The sequence below is a fragment of the Cherax quadricarinatus genome, chromosome 53 (genome assembly GCF_038502225.1).
Source record: "Cherax quadricarinatus isolate ZL_2023a chromosome 53, ASM3850222v1, whole genome shotgun sequence".
NCBI classification, from domain to species: domain Eukaryota; kingdom Metazoa; phylum Arthropoda; class Malacostraca; order Decapoda; family Parastacidae; genus Cherax; species Cherax quadricarinatus.
The window spans coordinates 11,533,303-11,560,404 of NC_091344.1; the positions used below are offsets into that span (position 1 = coordinate 11,533,303).

Sequence of the window (27,102 nt, forward strand, 5' to 3'; positions counted from 1 at the left end):
GGATGAGGTAGGCTAGTGATGAGGTAGCGTGGGGATGAGGTGGGCTAGTGATGAGGTTGGGTGGGGATGAGGTAGGCTAGTGATGAGGTAGGGTGCGGATGAGGTGGGCTAGTGATGAGGTAGGGTGGGGATGAGGTGGACTAGTGATGAAGTAGGGTGGGGATGAGGTAGGCTAGTGATGAGGTAGGGTGGGGATAAGGTAGGCTAGTGATGAGGTAGGGTGGGAATAAGGTGGGCTAGTGATGAGGTAGGGTGGGGATGAGGTAGGCTAGTGATGAGGTATGAGGTGGGCTAGTGATGAGGTAGGGTGGGTATGAGGTGGGCTAGTGATGAGGTAGGGTGGGGACGAGGTAGGCTATTGATGAGGTAGGGTGATGAGGTAGGGTGGGGATAAGGTAGGCTAGTGATGAGGTAGGGTGGGGATAAGGTGGGCTAGTGATGAGGTAGGGTGGGGATAAGGTGGGCTAGTGATGAGGTAGGGTGGGGATGAGGTAGGCTAGTGATGAGGTAGGGTTGGGATGAGGTGGGCTAGTGATGAGGTAGGGTGGGGATGAGGTAGGCTAGTGATGAGGTAGGGTTGGGATGAGGTGGGCTAGTGATGAGGTAGGGTGGAGATAAGGTGGGCTAGTGATGAGGTAGGGTGGGGATAAAGTGGGCTAGTGATGAGGTAGGGTGGGGATGAGGTGGGCTAGTGGTGAGGTAGGGTGGGGATGAGGTGGGCTAGTGATGAGGTAGGGTGGGGATGAGGTAGGCTAGTGATGAGGTAGGGTTGGGATGAGGTGGGCTAGTGATGAGGTAGGGCGGGGATGAGGTAGGCTAGTGATGAGGTAGGGTTGGGGTGAGGTAGGCTAGTGATGAGGTAGGGTTGGGATGAGGTGGGCTAGTGATGAGGTAGGGCGGGGATGAGGTAGGCTAGTGATGAGGTAGGGTGGGGATGAGGTGGGCTAGTGATGAGGTAGGGCGGGGATGAGGTGGGGTAGTGATGAGGTAGGGTTGGGGTGAGGGGTAGTGATGAGGTAGGGTGGGGATGAGGTGGGCTAGTGATGAGGTAGGGTGGGGATGAGGTAGGCTAGTGATGAGGTAGGGTGGGGATGAGGTGGGCTAGTGATGAGGTAGGGTGGGGATGACGTTGGCTAGTGATGAGGTAGGGTTGGGGTGAGGTAGGCTAGTGATGAGGTAGGGCGGGGATGAGGTGGGCTAGTGATGAGGTAGGGTGGGGATGAGGTGGGCTAGTGATGAGGTAGGGCGGGGATGAGGTGGGCTAGTGATGAGGTAGGGTGGGGATGAGGTGGGCTAGTGATGAGGTAGGGCGGGGATGAGGTGGGCTAGTGATGAGGTAGGGCGGGGATGAGGTGGGCTGGTAGTAGCGTAAGTAAGTTTATTCAGGTACAGGTACACATAAATACAGTTGCATAAATTATCATACATAGCAGCATGTGTAGATTATCCAGGATAACCAAAAAAAAAAGGTCAGACACAGTGACTTATTTCCATTGGATTCTTGTAATATCTTATTATTACAACCTTAAAAGTTAAAACGGCTAAGTAACTCAATTGTGTGAATAAACTAGGTAGAGGGTATTAACATTAATATTAAAGAGAGAATCAGATCACAGTAATAACTACATAAATGTTACAGTAATAGGTACATGTATGTTACAGTAATAGGTACATGTATGTTACAGTAATAGGTACATGTATGTTACAGTAATAGGTACATGTATGTTACAGTAATAGGTACATGTATGTTACAGTAATAGGTACATGTATGTTACAGTAATAGGTACATGTATGTTACAGTAATAGGTACATGTATGTTACAGTAATAGGTACATAAATGTTACAGTAAAAGGTTCATGTATGTTACAGTAATAGGTACATGTATGTTACAGTAATAGGTACATGAATGTTACAGTAATAGGTACTTGAATGTTACAGTAATAGGTACATGTATGTATGTTACAGTAATATAGTACATGTATGTACAGTAATAGGTATGTTCATGTATGTTACAGTAATAGGTACATGTATGTTACAGTAATAGGTACATGTATGTTACAGTAATAGATACATGTATGTTACAGTAATAGGTACATGTATGTTACAGTAATAGGTACATGTATGTTACAGTAATAGGTACATGTATGTTACAGTAATAGGTACGTGTATGTTACAGTAATAGGTACATGTATGTTACACTAATAGATACATGTATATTAGTTATACAATAAATCACTCTCCTCCCTTTCTATAGCTTCATTCATTAAGTATCCTTTTAGCTGTCTTCTTAAACTGGTTCATGTTATGACAGGCTTTGGCGTGTGCAGGTAGTCCGTTCCACTCCTTTACTGCTGTCCACCCCTCAAGGAAGGTTCCTTGATGTTGGTGAGGGGCTCTTGATTTAGGGAATTGGATCTGTGCTCCAGTTTCCCAAATTAAGCCTGAATGCCTTCCACATCCCCCCCCCAGGCGCTGTATAATCCTCTGGGTTTAGCGCTTCCCCCTTGATTATAATAATACTGCTGTACAATAAAAGGTGTTTGTAGTCTGACCACCTACTGTGGGTACTACAAAGTTGTGCTCCCTTTCCCTGGTACTATATTTGATTTGATTCCCAGTCTTGACAAACTTGGTAGCCAGATATTCTGGATTCTGCTTGTGGACAATTTTGTAAACTTGATTTAACTTCATTTGTTTTACTCTGTCTTCAACATTCATCATATCCAATTGTTGTAATTCATCCTTTGCTACATGTTCTCTTGGATCCAGGTCCAGGATGAATCATACAATTTTGTTCTGGGCGATTTGTAGTCTGTCTTTAACGGCTTTTCTTTTCTTTATTTTTTTTTAAGGCAGAGTACCATGAAGAACAAGAGTAGTCTATAATACATTGTATAAGGGCTAGACATAGGTTCCTGCGAGCCTCAGTAGGTAGACACTGTGCTTGTCTGTAGAGGAACTTCAGTCTGGCATTCGCTTTCTTTACTACATTGTTCCCTATTAGTTCTCCTGACATGCATGGGTCAAAGGGGCTTCCCAGATATTTCACTGAATTTATTGAAATAATGGGTTCCCTATTACACTGCCAATTAAAATTATTTACCACTTTTCTGTTTATTTTTCGTGCCAACGAATACATCTTCTGTTTTCCCGAGGTGTAACGATAATTTGTTGTCTACTAAGGATTTGCTGTAGGACTCTAGTTCTAGTGATAGTACATTAGCTATATCTTGTGAGTCTTTACCTGACACTAACAGAGCACTGTCGTCTGGATACAACAGAAACTTACACTTGATACTGATGGGCATGTCAGTCACATAACATTGAAACAGTAAGGGATCCAGAATACTTCCTTGGGGAACCCCCATGTACTATCGACAAGGGTACTGATTCTGTGTTGTTGATCTTGACAATTTGTTTCCTGTTGCTCAGGTAGGACTTAAACCAGCCTTAAACTAGCTACTAGGACTTAAACTAGCTTGTAGTTTCTTACATAATATATTGTGGTTGACCGTATCGAAGGCCTTTTCCAAGTCTAGGGTCGCCATACCTATGAGATTCCCTAGCGACAGGTAGGGAATCCATCGGATTAATTAGGGAGGTGTCGGTCGAGTAAGATCTCCCGAAACCTGATTGGTAACTATGGAGAATGTTTCTGTCATTAAAATACTTAACTACTTGATAGTACACCGCCTTCCCTAGAATTTTCGACATAACACTAAGTATATTAACAGGCCTATAGTTGCTGACGTCAGTAGGCTGGTGATGAGGTGGGATGGTGATGAGGTGGGGTGGGATGAGGTGGGCTAGTGATGAGGTGGGCTGGTGATGAGGTGGGTTTGGATGAGGTGGGCTGGTGATGAGGTGGGCTGGTGATGAGGAGGGCTAGTGATGAGGTGAATGGGAATGAGGTGGGCTGGTGATGATGTGGGCTGGTGATGAGGTGGGCTGGTGATGAGGTGGGCTGGTGATGAGTTGGGCTAGTGATGAGGTGGACTGGTGATGAGGTGGGCTAGAGATGAGGTGGGCTGGTGATGAGGTGGGCTAGAGATGAGGTGGGCTGGTGATGAGGTGGGCTAGAGATGAGGTGGGCTGGTGATGAGGTGAGCTGGTGATGAGGTGGGCTGGTGATGAGGTGGGTTGGAGATGAGGTGGGCTGGTGATGAGGTGGGCTGGTGATGGGGGTGGCTTCGCGTGGGAAAGTTTTGGGTGTTGAGTTGATGAGACAGACCCCACCCACCCTCAGTGTGGCCTGCGCCGCCGTGGTGTGAGGATGGTTATTGCTGCCGTCAAGACCAACTCCGTGTGAACAAACAGCACACACCGTGTAAACACGCCTTGATCCCTTGAAACTCTACACCAGCGAGTGCAGAGTTTGATACGAGCGTTGGCGTAGAAGTGTGAAGTTGCCCTTGGCGGTGTCGGGAGGCGAGTTACACCCGAGCACGTGGGGGTGCTGGGCCATTATTGTTTTTGTAAACAAGCTCGAGGCTGGTTCAACCTTAAGACAGACACATCCTGTGTAAAAATGCAATTGTAATCAATCACTGAGTAGCTCAGTTACGGAAATTTGTGTACAATAAAAGACGTGCATCATAATTCCTGTGGACTCTTGTGTTAATGTGTGGAAAATTAAATGCTGGAATATACTGATATTAACCACAGTAAACCTGGTCAGTCTAAGTTCGTGTTCCTGTTTAAAACAACACAAAATAACACCATGAAGTAAGGACAGATAACATCGTGACTAAAGGTACGTGTGAGACCTTTTTAGTTCAAACAAAAGCCTTTAACATTTTTTGTTATGGTTCATCTTTCGTGTCGCAAACGTCTCTCCCCCTCCTCGTGGTATTAAATTTTCCCGTATTACATGTTTCTGTGTGCGTTCACGCGTGTCGTCTGAGAATGTACTCACCTGTATGTGGTTGCGTGTGTAGATTTAGCTATGTGTACATATGTTTCTGGTGTGAGAGGTATAGCAAGTCTTGGGTGTCTGTACTCTGGTCAAGTTACCATGCCGATAACAACTCGCTTGATTTATTAAGCTCTATCGGCTGCCTGTTGGTCATTAAGGCTGTGCACCATCGGTCAGTCATAATGGAAAATTTGACATAAATGAACTTAAATTAAAGCGGCTTTATTGAGTGTTTCGCTCATGCAGGGCTTTATTATGACTGATGGTCTGGATACCATTCAAAATTGAGGGTTCGATCACTTCATGCGCACCTCTCTCTGCATATACGCCGAGAAATACACTTCTCGGTGCATCTACACTGAAAGACATACTTCTTGGTGTATATATGCTGAGACATATACACTGATATATGCACATTTCTCATTGTATGTGCACTGAGGCATTCACGCTTTCGCCAAGTGCCAGATTCACCAGGATGTAATTTCTATGGGCCAGCGGGCCACTAACAGCAACAGCTTGGTTGAACATGCAATGAGGATAGAAAACCTCTCGAAACCTGTCACAGATTTATCACAAGCTCCCTAACAAGTAGGCTGATGTATGGTCCAACATAGATGTGGGCGAGGAGTAAGCAGGCAGGATAGGGAGTATACGATATATATATATATATATATATATATATATATATATATATATATATATATATATATACATATATATATGTATGTGTGTGTGTGTGTGTGTGTGTGTGTGTGTGTGTGTGTTAGATAGGAGTGAAAGGAGACGAATTATTTTTGGGACCAGACGAGCTGTTGGAGAATGAACAGGGTAATATTTTTTGAAGGGATTCAGGGAAACCGGTTAGCCGGACTTGAGTCCTGGAAGTAGGAAGTACAATGCCTGCATTTTAAAGGAGGAGTTTGGGATATTGGCAGTTTGGAGGGACCTAAACTGTCGTATCTGAGCACCTCTGCAAAGACAGTGATTATGTATGAGGTGAAAATGTTGAATGATGATGAAAGTATTTTTCTTTTGGAGGATTTTCTTTTTGGGTCACCCTGCCTCGGTGGGAGACGACCGACGTATTGAAAAAGGAAAAAGAATATATATCTATATATATATATATATATATATATATATCTATATATATATATATATATATATATATATATATATATATATATATATATATTATTGTCGTGCCGAATAGGTAAAACTGGTCAAGTAGTAAGAACTCATTTAAAATTAAGCCCTTTCTAAAATTTTCTCTTGTGCATTTAAAGATATATTTTTTTCATTCATGTTAATGTAAAAATTAATAGTTATGTACCAAAAGAATTTTATAAAACGTAACTAACCTTATAATAAGAAGCGCAATTTAATTTAGTCTAATCCAACTAAATATATTTTAGATAAGTGTACAATAATTTGATAATAAACAAACACAATGAAATATATTTTTTCGTTAGATTCAGAATACATGTATATGATATTCGTGTTTCTTGTAAAAGTACCATGTCATCAATATTCATCATTTCTGAACTTGAAGGTCATGATGTCGTAGCGAGGTAAAAATAAAATGAGGGTTCAGAGAACGTTCTTGTTGTGATGTTCACAGAGAATTATTAAACAGCAAAGCTGCCTTGCAGAATTCTCGATTTTTTTTTTTTTTTGGTCTAAATAAGTTCTTGGGTGGCCTCGTCTTGTTCTGAGTGAATGAGTGGAACGAGACTACCAAGGTGCCAAGAATCCGTGTAATTAGCAGGTGTTCATCTAGTTTCTTGACCAGCACCTGGTTCCTAGTCAGATGCATCTGGTCACCAGTCAAAATAGGTTAGTGTTAGCCTTGTTTACTGATTATCTTCCTATCTATAGCTTACCTGTAGATAGTTCCGGGTATTGCTCCCCTCAAGGGAGGTTCCTTGACGCTGGTGAGGGGCTCTTGATCTAGGGACTTGGATCTGTCATCCGGTTCCCTTAACTGAGTCTGAATAGCTTCCATCCCCCTCCACAGGCGCTGTGTAATCCTAAGGGTTTAGCGTTTCCCCTTGATAATAATCCGGGTATTGCTGGCCCCTGCGGGCCGATTCCAGACCAGGCAACTAAGTTGTTTGCTTGAGCAATCAGGCTGTTTGTGCTGGCCGCACCACAATCTAGCTGATGAGGAACTAGCTTGACTAACTTTTAGAACATACGAACATAAGAAGGAACACTGCAGAGGGCCCATGCGAGGCAGGTCCAATTCTCTTACCGGCTTAAGCGAATGACCCAACCAGTCAAGTCAGGTCATATTCACTTAAGGAAGGAGCACGGCATCAGACCGTATTCCCTCTTGAAGATAACTAAAAGTCTCTTGGTAATCCCCTTAATTATGAAGGGAAGAAACTGGACAGTGTTGGATTTTTCATATTAGAGAAAGTAGTTTGCTTTCTTATAATTTTATTTATGCCTTTTTGCTTCCTCTGTTTCTCCTGGATTCTGTGTGTTGCTGTGAGTTCTGTGCCTTCCATTTCTCTAACCAGTTTTCAGTTTCTTTGATGAAATCTGGAACCTGAAGTTCTGTGATTCTTCGTCTTCTGTAAACAAAAAACGTCTCTTCCTTTATAACTTCCATCTTCCTTTTTTTTATTAATGGTATGTATCTTGAGCACATTTCTAGTGCCATTTCTCATATTAATCTTCTCAGCGTACTTCAAAGACCTCCAATGGAAATAAGTCAGTTTTTTGGCTATCCTAGGAAATTTACAAAAACAGGCAACAGTGTCCTGCACCAACAGACAACAGTGTCCTGCAACAACAGGCAACAGTATCCTGCAACAACAGGCAACAGTGTCCTGCACCAACAGGCAACAGTGTCCTGCACCAACAGACAACAGTGTCCTGCAACATTCAACAGTGTCCTGCACCAACAGGCAACAGTGTCCTGCAATAAAAGGCAACAGTGTCCTGCACCAACAGGCAACAGTGTCCTGCACCAACAGGCAACAGTGTCCTGCAATAAAAGGCAACAGTGTCCTGCACCAACAGGCAACAGTGTCCTGCACCAACAGGCAACAGTGTCCTGCAACAACAGGCAACAGTGTCCTGCACCAACAGGCAACGATGTCCTGCAACAGGCAACAGTGTCCTACAACAACAGGCAGCAGTGTCCTACAAAAACAGGCAGCAGTGTCCTACAACAACAGGCAGCAGTGTCCTGCAGCAGCAGGCAACAGTGTCCTGCAGCAACAGGCAACAGTGTCCTGCAACAACATTCAACAGTGTCCTGCAACAACAGGCAACAGTGTACTGCAACAACAGGCAACAGTGTCCTGCACCAACAGGCAACAGTGTCCTGCAACGACAGGCAACAGTGTCCTGCAACAACAGGCAACAGTGTCCTGCAGCAACAGGCAACAGTGTCCTACAACAACAGGCAGCAGTGTCCTACAAAAAACAGGCAACAGTGTCCTACAACAACAGGCAGCAGTGTCCTACAAAAACAGGCAACAGTGTCCTTCAACAACAGGCAACAGTGTCCTTCAACAACAGGCAACAGTGTCCTTTAAGAGCAGGCAACAGTGTCCTTCAACAACAGGCAACAGTGTCCTTTAAGAGCAGGCAACAGTGTCCTTCAACAACAGGCAACAGTGTCCTGCAACAACAGGCAACAGTGCCCTATGAATAATTGTGCCTGTGTGTACCTGTACCTAAATAAACTTACTGACTTAATAAAGTCGTTGTTTACTTGACCACAATTAATGTTTTTCTTGTGAAAATTTAATTTGTTCAATACACCCTCATTAAAAACTAAAGATTCTATATTTCAACATGATATAATGTTTGTACAGTGATGGATGACATTTAGATATGTATGCAGAAAACCGATTTGTATGAGGAGCATTTTGGGCAATGTTAACACCGGGCTACGTAAGTCCACTGTGTTTACAGATCTAAACTTCAGTTAGGAAGTAGTCCAAGTTTAGGTGTCCCTCGGCCTGGTAGGCAACACTCTCGCTTCCCATACAGTGTCCGTGGCTAGATTCCCGGCAAGGGTGGAAACATTGGGCGTGTTTCCTTACTCCTGTTGCCCCCGTTCACCTAACAAGCAAGCAGGTACCTGGATCTTAGTCGACTGGTGTGGGTCGTATCCTGGGGGACAAGATCGAGCGCCCCAGTGGAAATAAGACAGTCCCTCGATGACGCACTGACTTTCTTGGGATATCCTGAATAGCTAACCCTCCGGGGATAAAAATCCGAACAAAATCTTATGTCTTACTGTGTTAACTGCAGTTATATTCTTTACAAGTCCTAGTTATTAATTTGTGAATGTTCATCAGGACTGCTTCCTGGGACCCCCGATGTTGAAGCATTTCCTATATATTTTCAAGTGTCTTGTAATGAAATCAGCCAGCAAGATGATGCTCGGGAATGAGTTTGAAAGATTTTCAATGCGACGTTTGATTACCAACAACTGGTCATGAAGCTGCTGAGGAGTTGTGTCTGGTGTTTTATATACCACACTCATAACCACATTTTAAACCTCAGTTTTTCACTGGAAACTGAAAGTTAAGACACTTGTGCAACATCTGGTTATCTTTATTGTAGACGTTTCGCCCTACAGATTCTTGGACATAATTAGAAAACAGAACTATATAGTTGTTCTGTTTTCTAACTATATAGTTCTTATGTTTTCTTATTATGTCCAAGAATTTGTATTGATAAAGCCACTGGATGGCGAAACGTCTACAATAAAGATAACCAGATGTTGCACAAGTGTCTTAACTTTCATCTTGTCGGTATTGTATACCTGTCTTGCACAACTGTGGAAACTACACCACCCTTCCCTCCACACCACCCCTTCCCTCCACACCACCCCTTCCCTCCACACCACCCCTCCCTCCACACCACCCCTCCCTCCACACCACCCCTCCCTCCACACTACCCCTTCCCTCCACACCACCCTTTCCCTCCACACCACCCCTTCCCTCCACACCACTCCTCCCTCCACACCACCCCCTCCCTCTACACCACCCTTCCCTCCACACCACCCCTTCCTCCACACCACCCTTCCCTCCACACCACCCCTCCCTCCACACCACCCCTTCGTCCACACCACCCCTTCGTCCACACCACCCCTCCCTCCACACCACCCTTCCCTCCACACCACCCCTTCCTCCACACCACCCCTTCGTCCACACCACCCCTTCGTCCACACCACCCCTCCCTCTACACCACCCTTCCCTCCACACCACCCCTCCCTCCACACCACCCCTTCCTCCACACCACCCCTCCCTCCACACCACCCCTTCCTCCACACCATCCACACACCCTTCCCTCCACACCCCCTCCCTCCACACCACCCCTCCCTCCACACCCCCTCCTTCCAAACCACCTCCTTTCTCCACACCACCTCTCCCTCCACACCACCTCTCCCTCCACACCCCACTCCCTCTACACAACCCACTCCCTCCACACCACAACTCCTTCTCCACCACCCCTCCATCAACACCACCCCTCCCTCCACACCACTCCCTTTCTCCACACCACCCCCTCCCTCCACACCACCCCTCCATCCACACCACCCCTTCCCTCCACACCACCCCTTCCTCCACACTACCCCTTCCCTCCACACCCCCTCCCTCCAAACCATCCCCTCTCCCTCCACATCCCCCTTTCTCCACACCACCCCTCCCTCCACACATCCTTCTCCCTCCACACCACCCCTCCCTCCACACTACCCCTTCCCTCCACACCCCCTCCTTCCAAACCACCTCCTTTCTCCACACCACCTCTCCCTCCACACCCCACTCTCTCTACACCACCCCTCCCTCTACACAACCCACTCCCTCCACACCACCCCCTCCCTCCACACCACCCCCTCCATCCACACCACAGCCTCCCTCCACTCCACCCCTCCATCCACACCACCCCTCCCCATCCTCCACCCCTCCCTCCCCACAACCCCTCCTCTCCCTCCCATCCCTCTCCTACCCATCCACCTCCACCCCCATCCCCGTCCCCTCCTTCCCTCAAACTTCTCCAGACCTAAGAATCCCCGGAACAGTAACTTGATCCATGTGGCTCGTGACCAGAAGGGTCAAATTACCTCGTCCCTGCGACTAATCCTCTCACTGAGGCAATGTTTACATTCTTCCTGGAACAATGAGAGACTGGAACAACGGAATACTGGAACAACGGGGGACTGGAACAACGGGAGACTGGGAACAACAGGAGACTGGAACAACGGGAGACTGGGACGAGAACAGATTAGAAATAAGTTGTACCCTTATGTACTCTCCAGTACCCTGCTATACCTGGAGTTTACCTGGAGAGAGTTCCGGGGGTCAACGCCCCCGCGGCCCGGTCTGTGACCAGGCCTCCTGGTGGATCAGAGCCTGATCAACCAGGCTGTTGCTGCTGGCTGCACGCAAACCAACGTACGAGCCACAGCCCGGCTGGTCAGGAACCGACTTTAGGTGCTTGTCCAGCGCCAGCTTGAAGACTGCCAGGGGTCTGTTGGTAATCCCCCTTATGTATGCTGGGAGGCAGTTGAACAGTCTCGGGCCCCTGACACTTATTGTATGGTCTCTTAACGTGCTAGTGACACCCCTGCTTTTCATTGGGGGGGATGTTGCATCGTCTGCCAAGTCTTTTGCTTTCGTAGTGAGTGATCTATACCCTTCTGTACCCTCCTATTTTCTTCTGTACCCTCATATACCCTCCTGTACCCTAATATACCCTCTTGTACCCTCATGTACCCTCTTGTACCCTCATGTACCTTCCAGTACCCTCATATACTCTTTAGTACCCTCATATACCCTCCAGTACCCTCAAATACTCTTCTGTACTCTCATGTATCCTCCAGTACTCTGATATACCCTCCTGTATCCTCCAGTACTCTAACATACCCTCCTGTACTCTCCAGTACCCTGATATACCCTCCTGTACCCTCCAGTACCCTGATATACCCTTCTGTATCTTCCAGTACCCTGATATACCCTCCGGTACCCTCCAGTACCCTGATATTCCCTCTTGTACCCTCCAGTACCCTGATATACCCTCCTGTACCCTGATATACCCTCTTGTACCCTCCAGTACCCTGATATACCCTCTTGTATCCTCCAGTACCCTGCTATACCATCCTGTATCCTCCAGTGCCCTAATATGCCCTCCTGTATCCTCCAGTACCCTAATATGCCCTCCTGTACCCTCCAGTACCCTGATATACCCTCCTGCATCCTCCAGTGCCCTAATATGCCCTCCTGTACCCTGATATACCCTCCTGTACCCTGATATACCCTGATATACCCTCCTGTACCCTCCAGTACCCTGATAAGATAAGATTTCGTTCGGATTTTTAACCCCGGAGGGTTAGCCACCCAGGATAACCCAAGAGAGTCAGTGCGTCATCGAGGACTGTCTAACTTATTTCCTTTGGGGTCCTTAATCTTGTCCCCCAGGATGCGACCCACACCAGTCGACTAACACCCAGGTACCTATTTGCTGCTAGGTGAACAGGACAACAGGTGTAAGGAAACGTGTCGAAATGTTTCCACCCGCCGGGTATCGAACCCGGGCCCTCCGTGTGTGAAACGAGAGCTTTAGTCACCAGGCCACCGGGTACCCTGATATACCCTCCTGTAGATGAATGGTTCGTAGATGAATGGTTCAGAGAACCGACATGTTGATAAATTAGACACATGTGCAACTCTTGGGTATCTTTAAAGATACCCAAGAGTTGCACATGTGTCTACTTTATCATACCCTCCTGTACCCTCTAGTACCCTGATATACCCTCCTGTATCCTCCAGTACCCTAATATACCCTCCTACACCCTACAGTACTCTGATATACCCTCCTTTACCCTCCACAGAAGTAGTGTTGGGATGTGTTATAATTTTTAACTGAATCACGCTACTCACTGGACCGGCCTTACACTCAGGCGTTGCTCCACGAAGGTCGTTCCAGCCAGCCGGCCTTGTGTCGCGCCCGAGGCCTGGTCGTGTTCAGGGCCTAGTCGTTTTAGTAGCAGTAGTGGTCGTTGTAGCCGGGCGGCCGACCTTGTGTCGTCCCCGCAGTCTACTCAAATTCCGGTTCTGTGATAGTCGAGGCTGGTCTGGAACCAGGGGTTGTAAAATGCTTGAAGAGCCCTGAGGTGTTGTGTTACCCTGACGTCAAGGGCTGTGTTGTAGAACCTTAACTGGTACTTGTTGTCGAGCACCAGTACACAAATAACCCGCACATAGAAGAGAGGAGCTTACGACGACGTTTCGGTCCGACTTTTGTTGTAGAACCCTAGTTGGTACTTGTTGTCAAGCACCAGTGGTTCAGCACCCTGGTTACCTGGAGGTTATTCCGGGGATCAACGCCCCCGCGGCCCGGTCCATGACCAGGCCTCGAGATGGATCAGGGCCTGATCAACCAGGCTGTTACTGCTGGCCGCACGCAGTCCAACGTACGAGCCACAGCCCGGCTGATCCGGCACTGACTTTACGTATCTGTTCAGTTCTCTCTTGAAGGCAGCCAGGGGTTTATTGGCAATTCCCCTAATGCTTGATGGGAGGCTGTTGAACAGTCTTGGGCCCCGGACACTTATGGTGTTTTCCCTTAGTGTACCAATGGCGCCCTGTGAAGACTTACTCAGCCCTGTAATAACTTCAGACAGTATTACCAAGGCTGGCTCCTCCTCAGGAAAATTAATGAATAGAAAAAGAAATAATAACAGACAAACATAAACACTTTATTATATAGAAAATATAAAATACTTAAATATGAAATATTAATCCTACATTAAAGAAAATGAAAAATGAAAAATATAAATGATAACTGAATTCAACGCTAATATATATAGGGGTGTCTGGTGTTGGTGACACTGTGTTATGGAAATCGTAGCCGTTGCTGATGATGGGGGGGGGGTCGCAGGTGTTGGTTACGACCCACTGGCTAGTTCTTCACAGTATAGCCTTGAGTATTATATCCCGATGACAGGAAAGCAGGTTCTTTACCACTGCAATGATGAGGGGTTATGTCCTGCAATTTCATACAGGTGCACAGGTAATTAAATCCAAAAAGGGGAAGTCTCAGGACGTTAGTCCATCTCCACCAGTTCTTCTCGTTGATTGACAGGTGACCCTCTCTGTCATCCAAGCTGAAAAGATAGACAGGTTACCCACTGCTTAAATAATCACTCTCCATGATAAGTACAATACCTAAAAGATGTGATTATTACAACAGTCAACATAGAGCAAGGCTGAAAAGACTAAGTTTATTATTGGTCAAAAGTGAAGCTTTCAACCCATAAATCCACTAGAATACAAGGCAGGCATGTACTTACAGTAGTGCTGGGAGCTGTGAGTCTAGTGATTACTGTTTGGACCAGAGCCCCACACGTCACCTTTTGGGGGGAGGGGGGGAAGGAGGAGGGGAAGGGATAGCGGGAGCTAGACTGACCCTACCATAACAAGCAGCTGGCAGTCAAACTATCACTTTCGGGGTGGGGGAAAAAGGCGGGAATAGCGGGAGCTTGACTTACCCTACCTTAACAAGTAGCCGGCAATGAAACTATTGTTACTATATACTCCCTCACTACTCCTATCTATTGAACTTTTCCCTCACATGCCCCTACTTTTAATTGGGGGCATTTTGCATCACCTGCCCAGTCTTTTACTTTCGTAGGGAGTGATTTCTGTGTGCAGATTTGGGACCATTCCTTCCAGGATTTCCCAAGTGTAGATTATGATATATCTCTCCCTCCTCCGTTCCAACGAGTACAAGTCAAGTGCTTCCAAGCGTTCCCAGTAGTTAAGGTGCTTGACAGAACTTATACGTGCAGTAAAGGATCTCTGTACACTCTCTAGATCTGCAATTTCACCTGCTTTGAATGATGATGTTAATGTACAGCAGTATTCCAGCCTAGAGAGAACAAGTGATTTGAAAAGGATCATCATTGGCTTGGCATCTATCGTTTTGAACGTTCTCATTATCCATCCTATCATTTTCTTTGCACGTGCGATCGTGGCACTGTTGTGATCCTTGAAAGCGAGATCCTCAGACATTACTACTCCCAGGTCCCTTACATTATTTTTCCGCTTTATTGTATGGCCAGAGTCTGTAGTATACTCTGTTCTAGTTATTATCTCCTCCAGTTTTCCATAACGGAGTAGTTGGAATTTTTCCTCATTGAACATCATATTGTTTACCGTTGCCCACTGGAAAACTTTGTTTATATCTTCTTGGAGGTTAACCGCGTCCTCAGCAGATGACAGCCTCATGCAGATCCTAGTATCATCCGCAAAGGATGATACGGTGCTGTGATATATATCTCTGTCTATGTCTGATATGAGGATGAGGAATAAGATAGGGGCGAGTACTGTGCCTTGTGGAACAGAGCTCTTCACTATGGCAGCCTCCGATTTAACTCTGTTGACCACTACTCTTTGTGTTCGATTTGTTAGGAAGTTGAAGATCCATCTCCCCACTTTCCCAGTTATTCCTTTAGCACGTATTTTATGGGCTATTACGCCATGATCACATTTGTCAAATGCTTTTGCAAAGTCTGTGTATATTGCATCTGCATTCTGATTTTCTTCCAGTGCATCCAAGGCCATATCATAGTGTTCCAGTAGTTGTGAGAGGCAGGAGCGACCTGCCCTGAACCTATGTTGCCCTGGATTGTGCAGATTTTGGGAATCCAGGTGATTTGCAATCCTGCTTCTTAGCACTCTTTCAAAGATTTTTATGATGTGGGACGTCAGAGCTATTGGTCTATAGTTCTTAGTTAATGCTTTGCTGTCACCTTTATGGAGTGGGGCTATATCCGTTGTTTTAAGTGACTGGAATTTCATCCATGTCCAAGCTCCTCCTCCATAGTGCACTTAGGGCACGCGAGAGGGGTTTCTTGCAGTTCTTAATGAAAATAGAGTTCCACGAGTCTGGGCCCGGGGCTGAGTGCATGGGCATGTTGTCAATGGCTTTTTCGAAATCTATCGCAGTTAGTGTAATGTCGGAAATCTGACATCACCCTATTGTGGTACAGCATCACCTACTGTGGTACAGCATCACCTACTGTGGTACAGCATCACCTACTGTGGTACAACATCACCTACTGTGGTACAGCATCACCTACTGTGGTACAGCATCACCTACTGTGGTACAGCATCACCTACTGTGGTACAGCATCAGCTACTGTGGTACAGCATCACCTATTGTGGTACAGCATCACCTACTGTGGTACAGCATCACCTACTGTGGTACAGCATCACCTATTGTGGTACAGCATCACCTACTGTGGTACAGCATCAGCTTCGTACCGAAGTTAAATGATGTACCACTCAGATATTTACCCGAGATGTACCTGTGATCGGTTTCAGTGGTACTGTACTTGCAGACCAGCCAGGGGTTAGACTTCCTTGTTGGTTGCCTGTTCAACCAGGCTGTTGCTCTTAGCCGGGACACGAACATATGAAGTGTCAGGTTCTACAGTAGGTCCAGTTATGACTCGTTAAGGGGATAAGAAAAAAGGAGCACTGCAGTAGGCCTACTAACCCATGCTAGGCAGGTTCAAATCACCTACTGGCCTAAGCTAGTAAGGTCCAAGTCACATCCATTTAAGCAGGAAGGAGGTATTGCTCAAGCTAAAGAAGATACTTAAGTGTAACTCGTTCCTGGTACCACCAGTGATACTCGTGTAGATTTCAAGGCTTCTTGCTTCTGCTCAGTCACCGCCTTGCCAGACTCATTTGTGATTAATTATAGGGTATTATAGTAATGTGTGCTCCAAGTACCGAGGATTCATGTACATCTACGCATGTGATTGCATTGATTTCTGTTTTGAAGTCATCTCTGCTCAGACTTTACCAAATGAACTTCACATTAGTCTCTAGGATTTAAGCTTCTAGCATTTCTAAATACACTTCAGACCTAGCCGTTCTTAAGGGAAATTTTCCCAGGCTGCATGTACGGGTACTGCTCACCATAGTGGTCGCTGCTACAGCTGCAACAACCACTGTCCTCCTGCATTTGCAATTCGAGACGGGAAGAGGTTGAGAATTTGTTTGTTAGGTCATGTAGCCTAATCTAAGCTAAGCTAACTTAACTCTAAATAACATCATTATAATAATATTGGCAACATTTTGAGAGACCGCTAAGAAATTGACTTTGGAAATAGAATAAGACAATTATCTCATTAATATGAGAATAGCTTACTGGACACTGTGTGTCACAGAGAATGCGAATATACCTGGAGTATACCTGGAGGGCGTTCAGGGGTCAACGCCCCCGCGGCCCAGTCCATGACCAGGTCTCGAGCACAGGCACAACGTATATAAAAATAAATTAAAAATCCAAGAAAAGGAGATATAGCATAGTTGAGGTGGCACTGGCCTGGTAATGGACCGAGCCGCGGGGACGTTGACCCCTGGAACATCCTGCAGGTATACTGGTGTCGTCAACATTGCTCTGGTGAGCGCAGGCAGCCAGCCTGGGCACTCTGACACTGTGGGCTACAATATTAACTCCAGCAATGCTGGAAGGCAACATCTGAAGCTCGCGTAGCTGATGATCCTTTACTGGAACACTTGACGCTATTCTCGCTTCCTTACTGAAGTCTCCTAGCTCAGGCTGACACTACTGAAGTCTCCCAGCTTAGGCTGACACTACTGAAGTCTCCCAGCTTAGGCTGATACTACTGAAGTCTCCCAGCTCAGGCTGATACTACTGAAGTCTCCCAGCTCAGGCTGATACTACTGAAGTCTCCCAGCTCAGGCTGATACTACTGAAGTCTCCCAGCTCAGGCTGACACTACTGAAGTCTCCCAGCTCAGGCTGATACTACTGAAGCTCAGGCTGATACTACTGAAGCTCCCAGCTCAGGCTGATACTACTGAAGTCTGCTCAGGCTGACACTACTGAAGTCTCCCAGCTTACTGATACTACTGAAGTCTCCCAGCTCAGGCTGATACTACTGAAGTCTCCCAGCTCAGGCTGACACTACTGAAGTCTCCCAGCTCAGGCTGACACTACTGAAGTCTCCCAGCTCCTGATACTACTGAGCTCAGGCTGATACTACTGAAGTCTCCCAGCTCAGGCTGACACTACTGAAGTCTCCCAGCTCATGCTGACACTACTGAAGTCTCCCAGCTCAGGCTGACACTACTGAAGTCTCCCAGCTTAGGCTGATATTACTGAAGTCTCCCAGCTCAGGCTGACACTACTGAAGTCTCCCAGCTTAGGCTGATACTACTGAAGTCTCCCAGCTTAGGCTGATACTACTGAAGTCTCCCAGCTTAGGCTGATATTACTGAAGTCTCCCAGCTCAGGCTAACACTATTGAAATCTCTCAGTTCAGGCTGACACTATTGAAATCTCTCAGTTCAGGCTGACACTATTGAAATCTCTCAGTTCAGGCTGACACTTGAAATCTCTCAGTTCAGGCTGACACTATTGAAATCTCTCAATTCTGACACTATTGAAATCTCTCAGCTCAGGCTGACACTATTGAAATCTCTCAGTTCAGCTGACACTATTGAAATCTCTCAGTTCACTGACACTATTGAAATCTCTCAGTTCAGGCTGACACTATTGAAATCTCTCAGTTCAGGCTGACACTATTGAAATCTCTCAGTTCAGGCTGACACTATTGAAATCTCTCAGATCAGGCTGAGAATATTGAAATCTCTCAGTTCTGACACTATTGAAATCTCTCAGTTCAGGCTGACACTATTGAAATCTCTCAGTTCAGGCTGACACTATTGAAATCTCTCAGTTCAGGCTGACACTATTGAAATCTCTCAGTTCAGGCTGACACTATTGAAATCTCTCAGTTCAGGCTGACACTATTGAAATCTCTCAGTTCAGGCTGACACTATTGAAATCTCTCAGTTCAGGCTGACACTATTGAAATCTCTCAGTTCAGGCTGACACTATTGAAATCTCTCAGTTCAGGCTGACACTATTGAAATCTCTCAGTTCAGGCTGACACGTTTCAACAATTTGGGTGAACCATTCTGCGTGCTAGAATATATGACACGGGACAATTGGTTGATATTGTCCCCACTGTTAATTAGCTATTGTATACAATACGGTATCAGCACATTACTGATGTATCTAATTTTGCTTAAAAGAAAAAGTACCACTGTTAAAAAACGAGAGAGAGAGAGAGAGAGAGAGAGAGAGAGAGAGAGAGAGAGAGAGAGAGAGAGAGAGAGAGAGAGAGAGAGAGAGAGAGTCCGACTTAGTTGTGTTGAAAATCAACGCTCTAAGGGGCCACAGTGTTCAGAACTGCCAGATGTTAATATTGTGTCACTTGCCTGTGATTTATGTGTGACCTGTTTCAAGAGTCTTCCTCGTGCCCCTGGCGAGAGTAGGAAAACGCTCGAAAGCCTTCAAAGGTATATCAGAGCCTTCAAAGGTATATATATCTATGCCTTCAAAGGTATGTCCGGCCCGAAGTCAGGCCTCGCTGTTGGTTGACTGGTCGCCCAGGCTGTTGCTGCTGTCCGTTAATTACCTATAAACAGTGGCCATTCTAAATTAAAGAATCCTAAGCCTAACGTAGAATAACAAATATAATTTTGTTTAGGTCGAGCAAAAACGCACGCACTGTAATTTGGAGAAGCTGAGGCAGTGTAGCAGCGTGTGAGGAACGAGATGACTTCGGTAGCACGAGGCACTAAAAGCATCACTGCTGTCAATACCTGCAGCAGCATCAGCCTTGTAACCTGAACCCCGTCAACTACTGAAGGTCATTTCTTGCTGCTGTGAAGCTGGTTGCAATCCTGGGCAGCTCAGTCTCGCATTCAAGGACCCCAGTGGAAATAAGTCACTTTGTCTGACTTTCTCGGGTTATGCTGGGTAATCTACACATATGCTGCTATGTATGCTGTAACTGTAATTATGTGTACTTGTACTTGAATAAACTTACACCACGAGCCACATTCGTTCAGATTTGAACGTTTCCCCTTATTTCGGCTGTCTTTTTGCCAGACATATTAGTGGTTACCTGTGGTTAAATATACGTTTTTTGTAAGTTTATTATACATGGCGTAATCCATCTTAACCTGACTAACATAATGCCTATCCTCATCATAACTCATTCCTCTTAGTTATGGGATTAGTCTAGTTATATACCTCTACACTTCCTGCAGTTTCCTAACATGCTTTATCAGGTGAGGGGGTTTCATTCTGGTGCTGTGTACTCCAAGATGGGCTTGATATACGTCATAGACCCGTGAATGATTCTTTAACTTCCGAAAGGAGCATTCGCTTCAGAGGTTATTTTGTGTTTCTCTGGCAGTGTGCTTGGCACAGTGCTCACGCTTAAGTCTTTCTCTTGTGTGAGGGTTACAACCTCGTTCCATCGAGCCTATACTCAGTTTTCGGTCCTCTCATACCTTCCCCAGTTTTCATAACCTTTCGTTTGCTGTGGTTGCATTCCAGTAGCCTCTTGTGTGACCAGTCCAGCAGATTGTCCGGCTCCACCTGCAACCTGACCGCGTTCTCAGTTTTTTTTACCCTCCTCATTGGCTTTGCATAATCTACAAACAGGGATACAGCTGACTCTATCTCTTCTGATATATTATTCATATAACCAAAAGTACTGGTCCTAAAAATGATCCTTATGGAACCCCGCTTCTTACACTTTCCCATTCTGGTGCTTCTTCTCGGATAAGTGTTTCTCCTCATAAGATTTACCTAGAGTCGCTTCCGGAGGTCAACGTCCCTGTGACCTGGTCCCAGACCAGATGTTCTGGTTGCTGGCCTGTTAGTGCTCACTGCCCGCAGTCCAACGTAGGCACTACAATGTGGTTGATCAGGAACTGTTTTGAGGAATCTAACGAGTTCCCTCTTGAAGACAGCTAGGAGTGTGTTGGTGATCCCCCTTATGTGTGGAGAGAGGGCGTTGAAGACAGCTACGGGTGTGTTGGTGATCCTCCTTATGTGTGGAGAGAGGGCGTTGAAGACAGCTAGGGGTGTGTTGGTGATCCCCCTTATGTGTGGAGAGAGGGCGTTGAAGACAGCTAGGGGTGTGTTGGTGATCCTCCTTATGTGTGGAGAGAGGGCGTTGAAGACAGCTAGGGGTGTGTTGGTGATCCTCCTTATGTGTGGAGAGAGGGCGTTGAAGACAGCTAGGGGTGTGTTGGTGATCCTCCTTATGTGTGGAGAGAGGGCGTTGAAGACAGCTAGGGGTGTGTTGGTGATCCTCCTTATGTGTGGAGAGAGGGCGTTGACGACAGCTAGGGGTGTGTTGGTGATCCTCCTTATGTGTGGAGAGAGGGCGTTGAAGACAGCTAGGGGTGTGTTGGTGATCCTCCTTATGTGTGGAGAGAGGGCGTTGAAGACAGCAAGGGGTGTGTAGGTGATCCACCTTATGTGTGGAGAGAGGGCGTTGAAGACAGCTAGGAGTGTGTTGGTGATCCCCCTTATGTGTGGAGAGAGGGCGTTGAAGACAGCTAGGGGTGTGTTGGTGATCCTCCTTATGTGTGGAGAGAGGGCGTTGAACAGTTGCGGCATGTATACGTTTCTTTTAATAATAAAAAAAAATACTCCAGCCTAGAGAGAACGAAATACTTGAAGAGTATTTTCATTGGCTTGACATCGCTTATGTTGAAGGTCCTAGTTATTCAGTCTATCATTTTTCTTGCAATTCAGATGATAACATTGTTGCGCTCCATGAACGTGAAATCTCCTAACCTTATCACTCCCAGGTTTCTCACATTTGACTGACGTTCTATTGAATGATATGAGTTTGTCTTGTACTCTGATCTTATTTTTATTTCCTCCATTCTTCATTGGCGCAATAATTGAAATTTATCAACATTCATCATCATAATATTGTCAGTGGCCCCTGCAAGCCTTGGTTTATATCAACTTGGAGGCTCGCTATGCCTTCTGTGGATGTCACTTTCATACAGATTCTAGTATCGTCCGCAAAGGATGATACAGTGATATGATTTATGTCCCTGTCTATGTCAGAAATGAGAATGTAGAGGAGTGAGGCTAGTACCGTGCCTTGGGGAGACAACCTTTCACTATAGCAGCCCCTGATTTTACTCTGTCCAAGAATATGCAGTACACCTATCCCTCTCTCTCTCTCTCTCTCTCTCTCTCTCTCTCTCTCTCTCTCTCTCTCTCTCTCTCTCTCTCTCTCTCTCTCTCTCTCTCTCTCTCTCCCGTCCCATGTTGTGTGTGTGTGTTAGTTACCAGTTGTCCAAAGCACTTGTCGATAGACACTTGACCTAGTGTTTGTAGTGTGTATGTACACACCTATTTGTGGCTGCAGGGGTCGATTCACAACTCCTGGCCCCGCCTCATCACTGGTCGCTACTAGGTCCACTCTCTTACTGTTCCATGAGCTTTATCATGCCTCTTCTTAAAACTGTATATGGATCCTGCCTCCACTACATCACTTTCCAGACTATTCCACTTCCTGACATCTCTGGAACATCCTGTCTTTATCCACCTTGTCAATTCCTCGCAGTATTTTACTTGTCGTTATCACGTCTTCCCTAACCCTCCTGTCTTCAGGCCAGTTTCCCTTAACCTTTCTTCGTAAGACATTCCCCTTAGCTCCGGGACTAGTCTTGTTGCAAACCTTTACACTTTCTCTAATTTCTTGACGTGCTTGACCAGGTGTGGGTCCCAGACTGGTGCTGCATACTCCAATATGTACTCACCTAATTGTACTCACCTAATTGTGGTTGCAGGGGTCGATACTCAGCTCCTGGCCCCGCCTCTTCACTGATCGCTACTGGGTCCTCTCTCTCTCTGCTTCCTGAGCTTTGTCATACCTCTTCTTAAAACTATGTATGGTTCCTGCCTCCACTACTTCACTTGCTAGGCTATGTGTGTGCGTGTGTGAGTGTGTGTGTGTGTGTGTGTGTGTGTGTGTGTGTGTGTGTGTGTGTGTGTGTGTGTGTGTGTGTGTGTGTACTCACCTAGTTGTACTCACCTAGTTGAGGTTGCGGGGGTCGAGTCCGAGCTCCTGGCCCCCGCCTCTTCACTGATCGCTACTAGGTCACTCTCCCTGAGCCGTGAGCTTTATCATACCTCTGCTTAAAGCTATGTATGGATCCTGCCTCCACTACATCGCTTCCCAAACTATTCCACTTACTGACTACTCTGTGGCTGAAGAAATACATCCTAACATCCCTGTGATTCATCTGTGTCTTCAGCTTCCAACTGTGTCCCCTTGTTACTGTGTCCAATCTCTGGAACATCCTGTCTTTGTCCACCTTGTCAATTCCTCTCAGTATTTTGTATGTCGTTATCATGTCCCCCCTATCTCTCCTGTCCTCCAGTGTCGTCAGGTTGATTTCCCTTAACCTCTCCTCGTAGGACATACCTCTTAGCTCTGGGACTAGTCTTGTTGCAAACCTTTGCACTTTCTCTAGTTTCTTCACGTGCTTGGCTAGGTGTGGGTTCCAAACTGGTGCCGCATACTCCAATATGGGCCTAACGTACACGGTGTACAGGGTCCTGAATGATTCCTTATTAAGATGTAGGAATGCTGTTCTGAGGTTTGCTAGGCGCCCATATGCTGCAGCAGTTATTTGGTTGATGTGCGCTTCAGGAGATGTGCCTGGTGTTATACTCACCCCAAGATCTTTTTCCTTGAGTGAGGTTTGTAGTCTCTGACCCCCTAGACTGTACTCCGTCTGCGGCCTTCTTTGCCCTTCCCCAATCTTCATGACTTTGCACTTGGTGGGATTGAACTCCAGGAGCCAATTGCTGGACCAGGTCTGCAGCCTGTCCAGATCCCTTTGTAGTTCTGCCTGGTCTTCGATCGAGTGAATTCTTCTCATCAACTTCACGTCATCTGCAAACAGGGACACCTCAGAGTCTATTCCTTCCGTCATGTCGTTCACAAATACCAGAAACAGCACTGGTCCTAGGACTGACCCCTGCGGGACCCCGCTGGTCACAGGTGCCCACTCTGACACCTCGCCACGTACCATGACTCGCTGCTGTCTTCCTGACAAGTATTCCCTGATCCATTGTAGTGCCTTCCCTGTTATCCCTGCTTGGTCCTCCAGTTTTTGCACCAATCTCTTGTGTGGAACTGTGTCAAACGCCTTCTTGCAGTCCAAGAAAATGCAATCCACCCACCCCTCTCTCTCTTGTCTTACTGCTGTCACCATGTCATAGAACTCCAGTAGGTTTGTGACACAGGATTTACCGTCCCTGAAACCATGTTGGCTGCTGTTGATGAGATCGTTCCTTTCTAGGTGTTCCACCACTCTTCTCCTGATAATCTTCTCCATGATTTTGCATACTATACATGTCAGTGACATTGGTCTGTAGTTTAATGCTTCATGTCTGTCTCCTTTTTTAAAGATTGGGACTACATTTGCTGTCTTCCATGCCTCAGGCAATCTCCCTGTTTCGATAGATGTATTGAATATTGTTGTTAGGGGTACACATAGCGCCTCTGCTCCCTCTCTCAATACCCACGGGGAGATGTTATCTGGCCCCATTGCCTTTGAGGTATCTAGCTCACTCAGAAGCCTCTTCACTTCTTCCTCGGTTGTGTGCACTGTGTCCAGCACTTGGTGGTGTGCCCCACCTCTCCGTCTTTCTGGAGTCCTTTCTGTCTCCTCTGTGAACACTTCTTTGAATCTCTTGTGTGTGTGTGTGTGTGTGTGCGCGTGTGTGTGTGTATGTGTGTTTGTGTGCGACGGGAGTTACATACAGCCTGAGACTGGTCGTGGTACTACAGTCTCTTAACATCCAGTTTCACTCCAGTTAATCAGAAGAGGAGTGAGTAGTGTCTAGCTCTCCCAGATCAATCTGTGGATTAGCTGTACCAATCACTGTCATAGGTAGGATCACTGTTCTTGTCGAGACCAGCGCTCCCCTTGGGACCAGCGCTCCGCTTGGGACCAGCGCTCCACTTAGGACCAGCGCTCCCCTTGGGACCAGTGCTCCCCTTGGGACCAGCGATCCACTTGGGACCAGCGCTCCGCTTAGGACCACCGCTCCCCTTGGGACCAGTGCTCCCCTTGGGACCAGCGATCCACTTGGGACCAGCGCTCCGCTTGGGACCAGCGCTCCACTTAGGACCAGCGCTCCCCTTGGGACCAGCGCTCCGCTTGGGACCAGGGCTCCGCTTAGGACCAGCGCTCCCCTTGGGACCAGCGCTCCGCTTGGGACCAGCGCTCTGCTTAGGACCAGCGCTCCCCTTGGGGCCAGCGATCCACTTGGGACCAGCGCTTCGCTTAGGACCAACGCTTCCCTTGGGACCAGCGATACACTTGGGACCAGCACTCCGCTTAGGACCTGCGCTCCCCTTGGGACCAGCGATCCACTTGGGACCAGTGCTCTGCTTGGGACCAATGCTCGACTTGGGACCAGCGCTAAACTTGGGACCAGCGCTTCGCTTGGGACCAGCGCTTGTTGCAACCCCTGAATGGGTTGCAATATATATATATATATATATATATATATATATATATATATATATATATATATATATATATATATATATATATAATTATTACCGTTTCATATAATTTTATATGGCTTACATTCGCGATAATAGCTAAATCGTAAATGTATTGCTTTATGTTGTTATTTGACTTAGCTTCCTTTGGTTAGGTAGGATGTAACATATTATGTGCTCAGTTCAAGTCTTGATTGTCCAACTACTGTAATTATCGCTTGTGGCTCGTTAGACTGCCGGCTTCTGTTTCTGAGCTGCAGCTGTCCACAGAGCTATCACGTGATCGAGGGGGGGGTTGTCCTCACCTCGCCTGAAGTATTCAGTCTGGTCTAGACTTGCTGGGTGGTTGGACGTATTCCAGACAGTGTGCCTAAATCTCCCTTATAGGCACTTGTTGGAAGATCGTCTCGTCTCATTATATTTAGTTCTTGAGACTGTTCACAGAACACTGTATAGACTTAGTGATTTTCGACGTTGTACTGAGGTTGTGTCGCTTAGACACTCTGAGCAACTCAGGTCCTGAGCTGTAGCTTCTGACCTAACTTGTACTGGTATCTGTGTATTATCACAGTCGGGGATTTTCTTATGTTGAACTTAGATTCAGTAGTATGGGAGTTTTGTGACTTTTGTGGAGGATCTGCTGATGGTCCCTACTAGCTGTCTTTATATTATCTCCTTGTTCCTGATTGTGTCGCAGTTGCTTGTTATATTGTTGTTCGGCTTATCAGTCGTTTTATTGTTCAAGCAGACTGTTCTGATTGCCAGTTGGTTAAGAAGTTAGTTTATTTGAGGACTTTATCAGTCACTTGTTTAAGTCTAGTCTAGTCTTGAGACAGCGAACTACTTAGAGCACTTACACATACACAAACTTACTTGTACATATTTGTAATATCTTATTAAATGTTAAAGTACCAGTCGGTACTTAAGAATTATAAATGTGATATGTGCTTTCAGCACAATAATACTGTAAACGAGAGAAGTGATTATTATTATTTTGATTATTATTAATTTAATTTACTTTGATACTATACCTCTAGACGATACTCAATAAATTTATTAAATTTTATTTTCTCTAGTTAGTAGCCTACCAGTTGTAATCCTGAAGCACTATTGAATCATACTGAATTCTAATGGATAACTGGACAAGGATACTGACTAATTGTTACGAAAACCCAGTAACAGGCTGGATGCTAGAAGGGCAGTCCTTTCTAGTATTCACTGGAGAACTCTAAGCTTTTAGAATCGCGTTTTTTGTAACAGCGCTTCACTTGGGACCAGCACTTTGCTTGGGACCAGTGCTCCGCTTGGGATCAGAGCTCCACTTGGGACCAGCGTTCCGCTTGGCACCAGCGCTCCACTTGGGACCAGCGCTCCACTTGGGACCAGCGCTCCACTTGGGACCAGCGCTCAACTTGAGGCCAGCACTCTGCTTGGGACCAGCGCTCTGCTTGGGACCAGCGCTCCACTTGGGACCAGCGCTTCGCTTGGGACCAGCGCTCCACTTAGGACCAGCGCTTCGCTTGGGACCAGCACTCCACTTGGGACCAGTGCTTTGCTTGGGATCAGCACTTCACTTGGGACCAGCGCTTCACTTAAACCAGCGCTCCACTTGGGACCAGTGCTTCGCTTGGGACCAGCGCTTTGCTTGGGACCAGCGCTTCGCTTGGGACCAGTGCTTCGCTTAGGACCAGTGCTTCGCATGGGACCAGCACTCCACTTGGGACCAGTGCTTTGCTTGGGACCAGCGCTTCACTTGGGACCAATGCTTC

General features: G+C 46.4%; 1 protein-coding gene across 3 annotated transcripts in view; it reads left to right on the forward strand.

Annotated features, from left to right (window-relative positions):
* The window catches only part of LOC138854256 (uncharacterized), a 441,993-nt gene that overhangs the window by 196,736 nt on the left and 218,155 nt on the right, over window positions 1-27,102 (forward strand). The window contains exon 1 of one of the 3 annotated variants that reach the window (XM_070096314.1): window positions 4,227-4,753. The exons of the other annotated variants lie outside the window; for them this stretch is intronic. The gene's annotated coding sequence lies outside the window, so the exon portion shown is untranslated. Of the gene's footprint in view, window positions 1-4,226; window positions 4,754-27,102 lie in introns of those variants that run through there. 3 annotated transcript variants of the gene reach the window in all.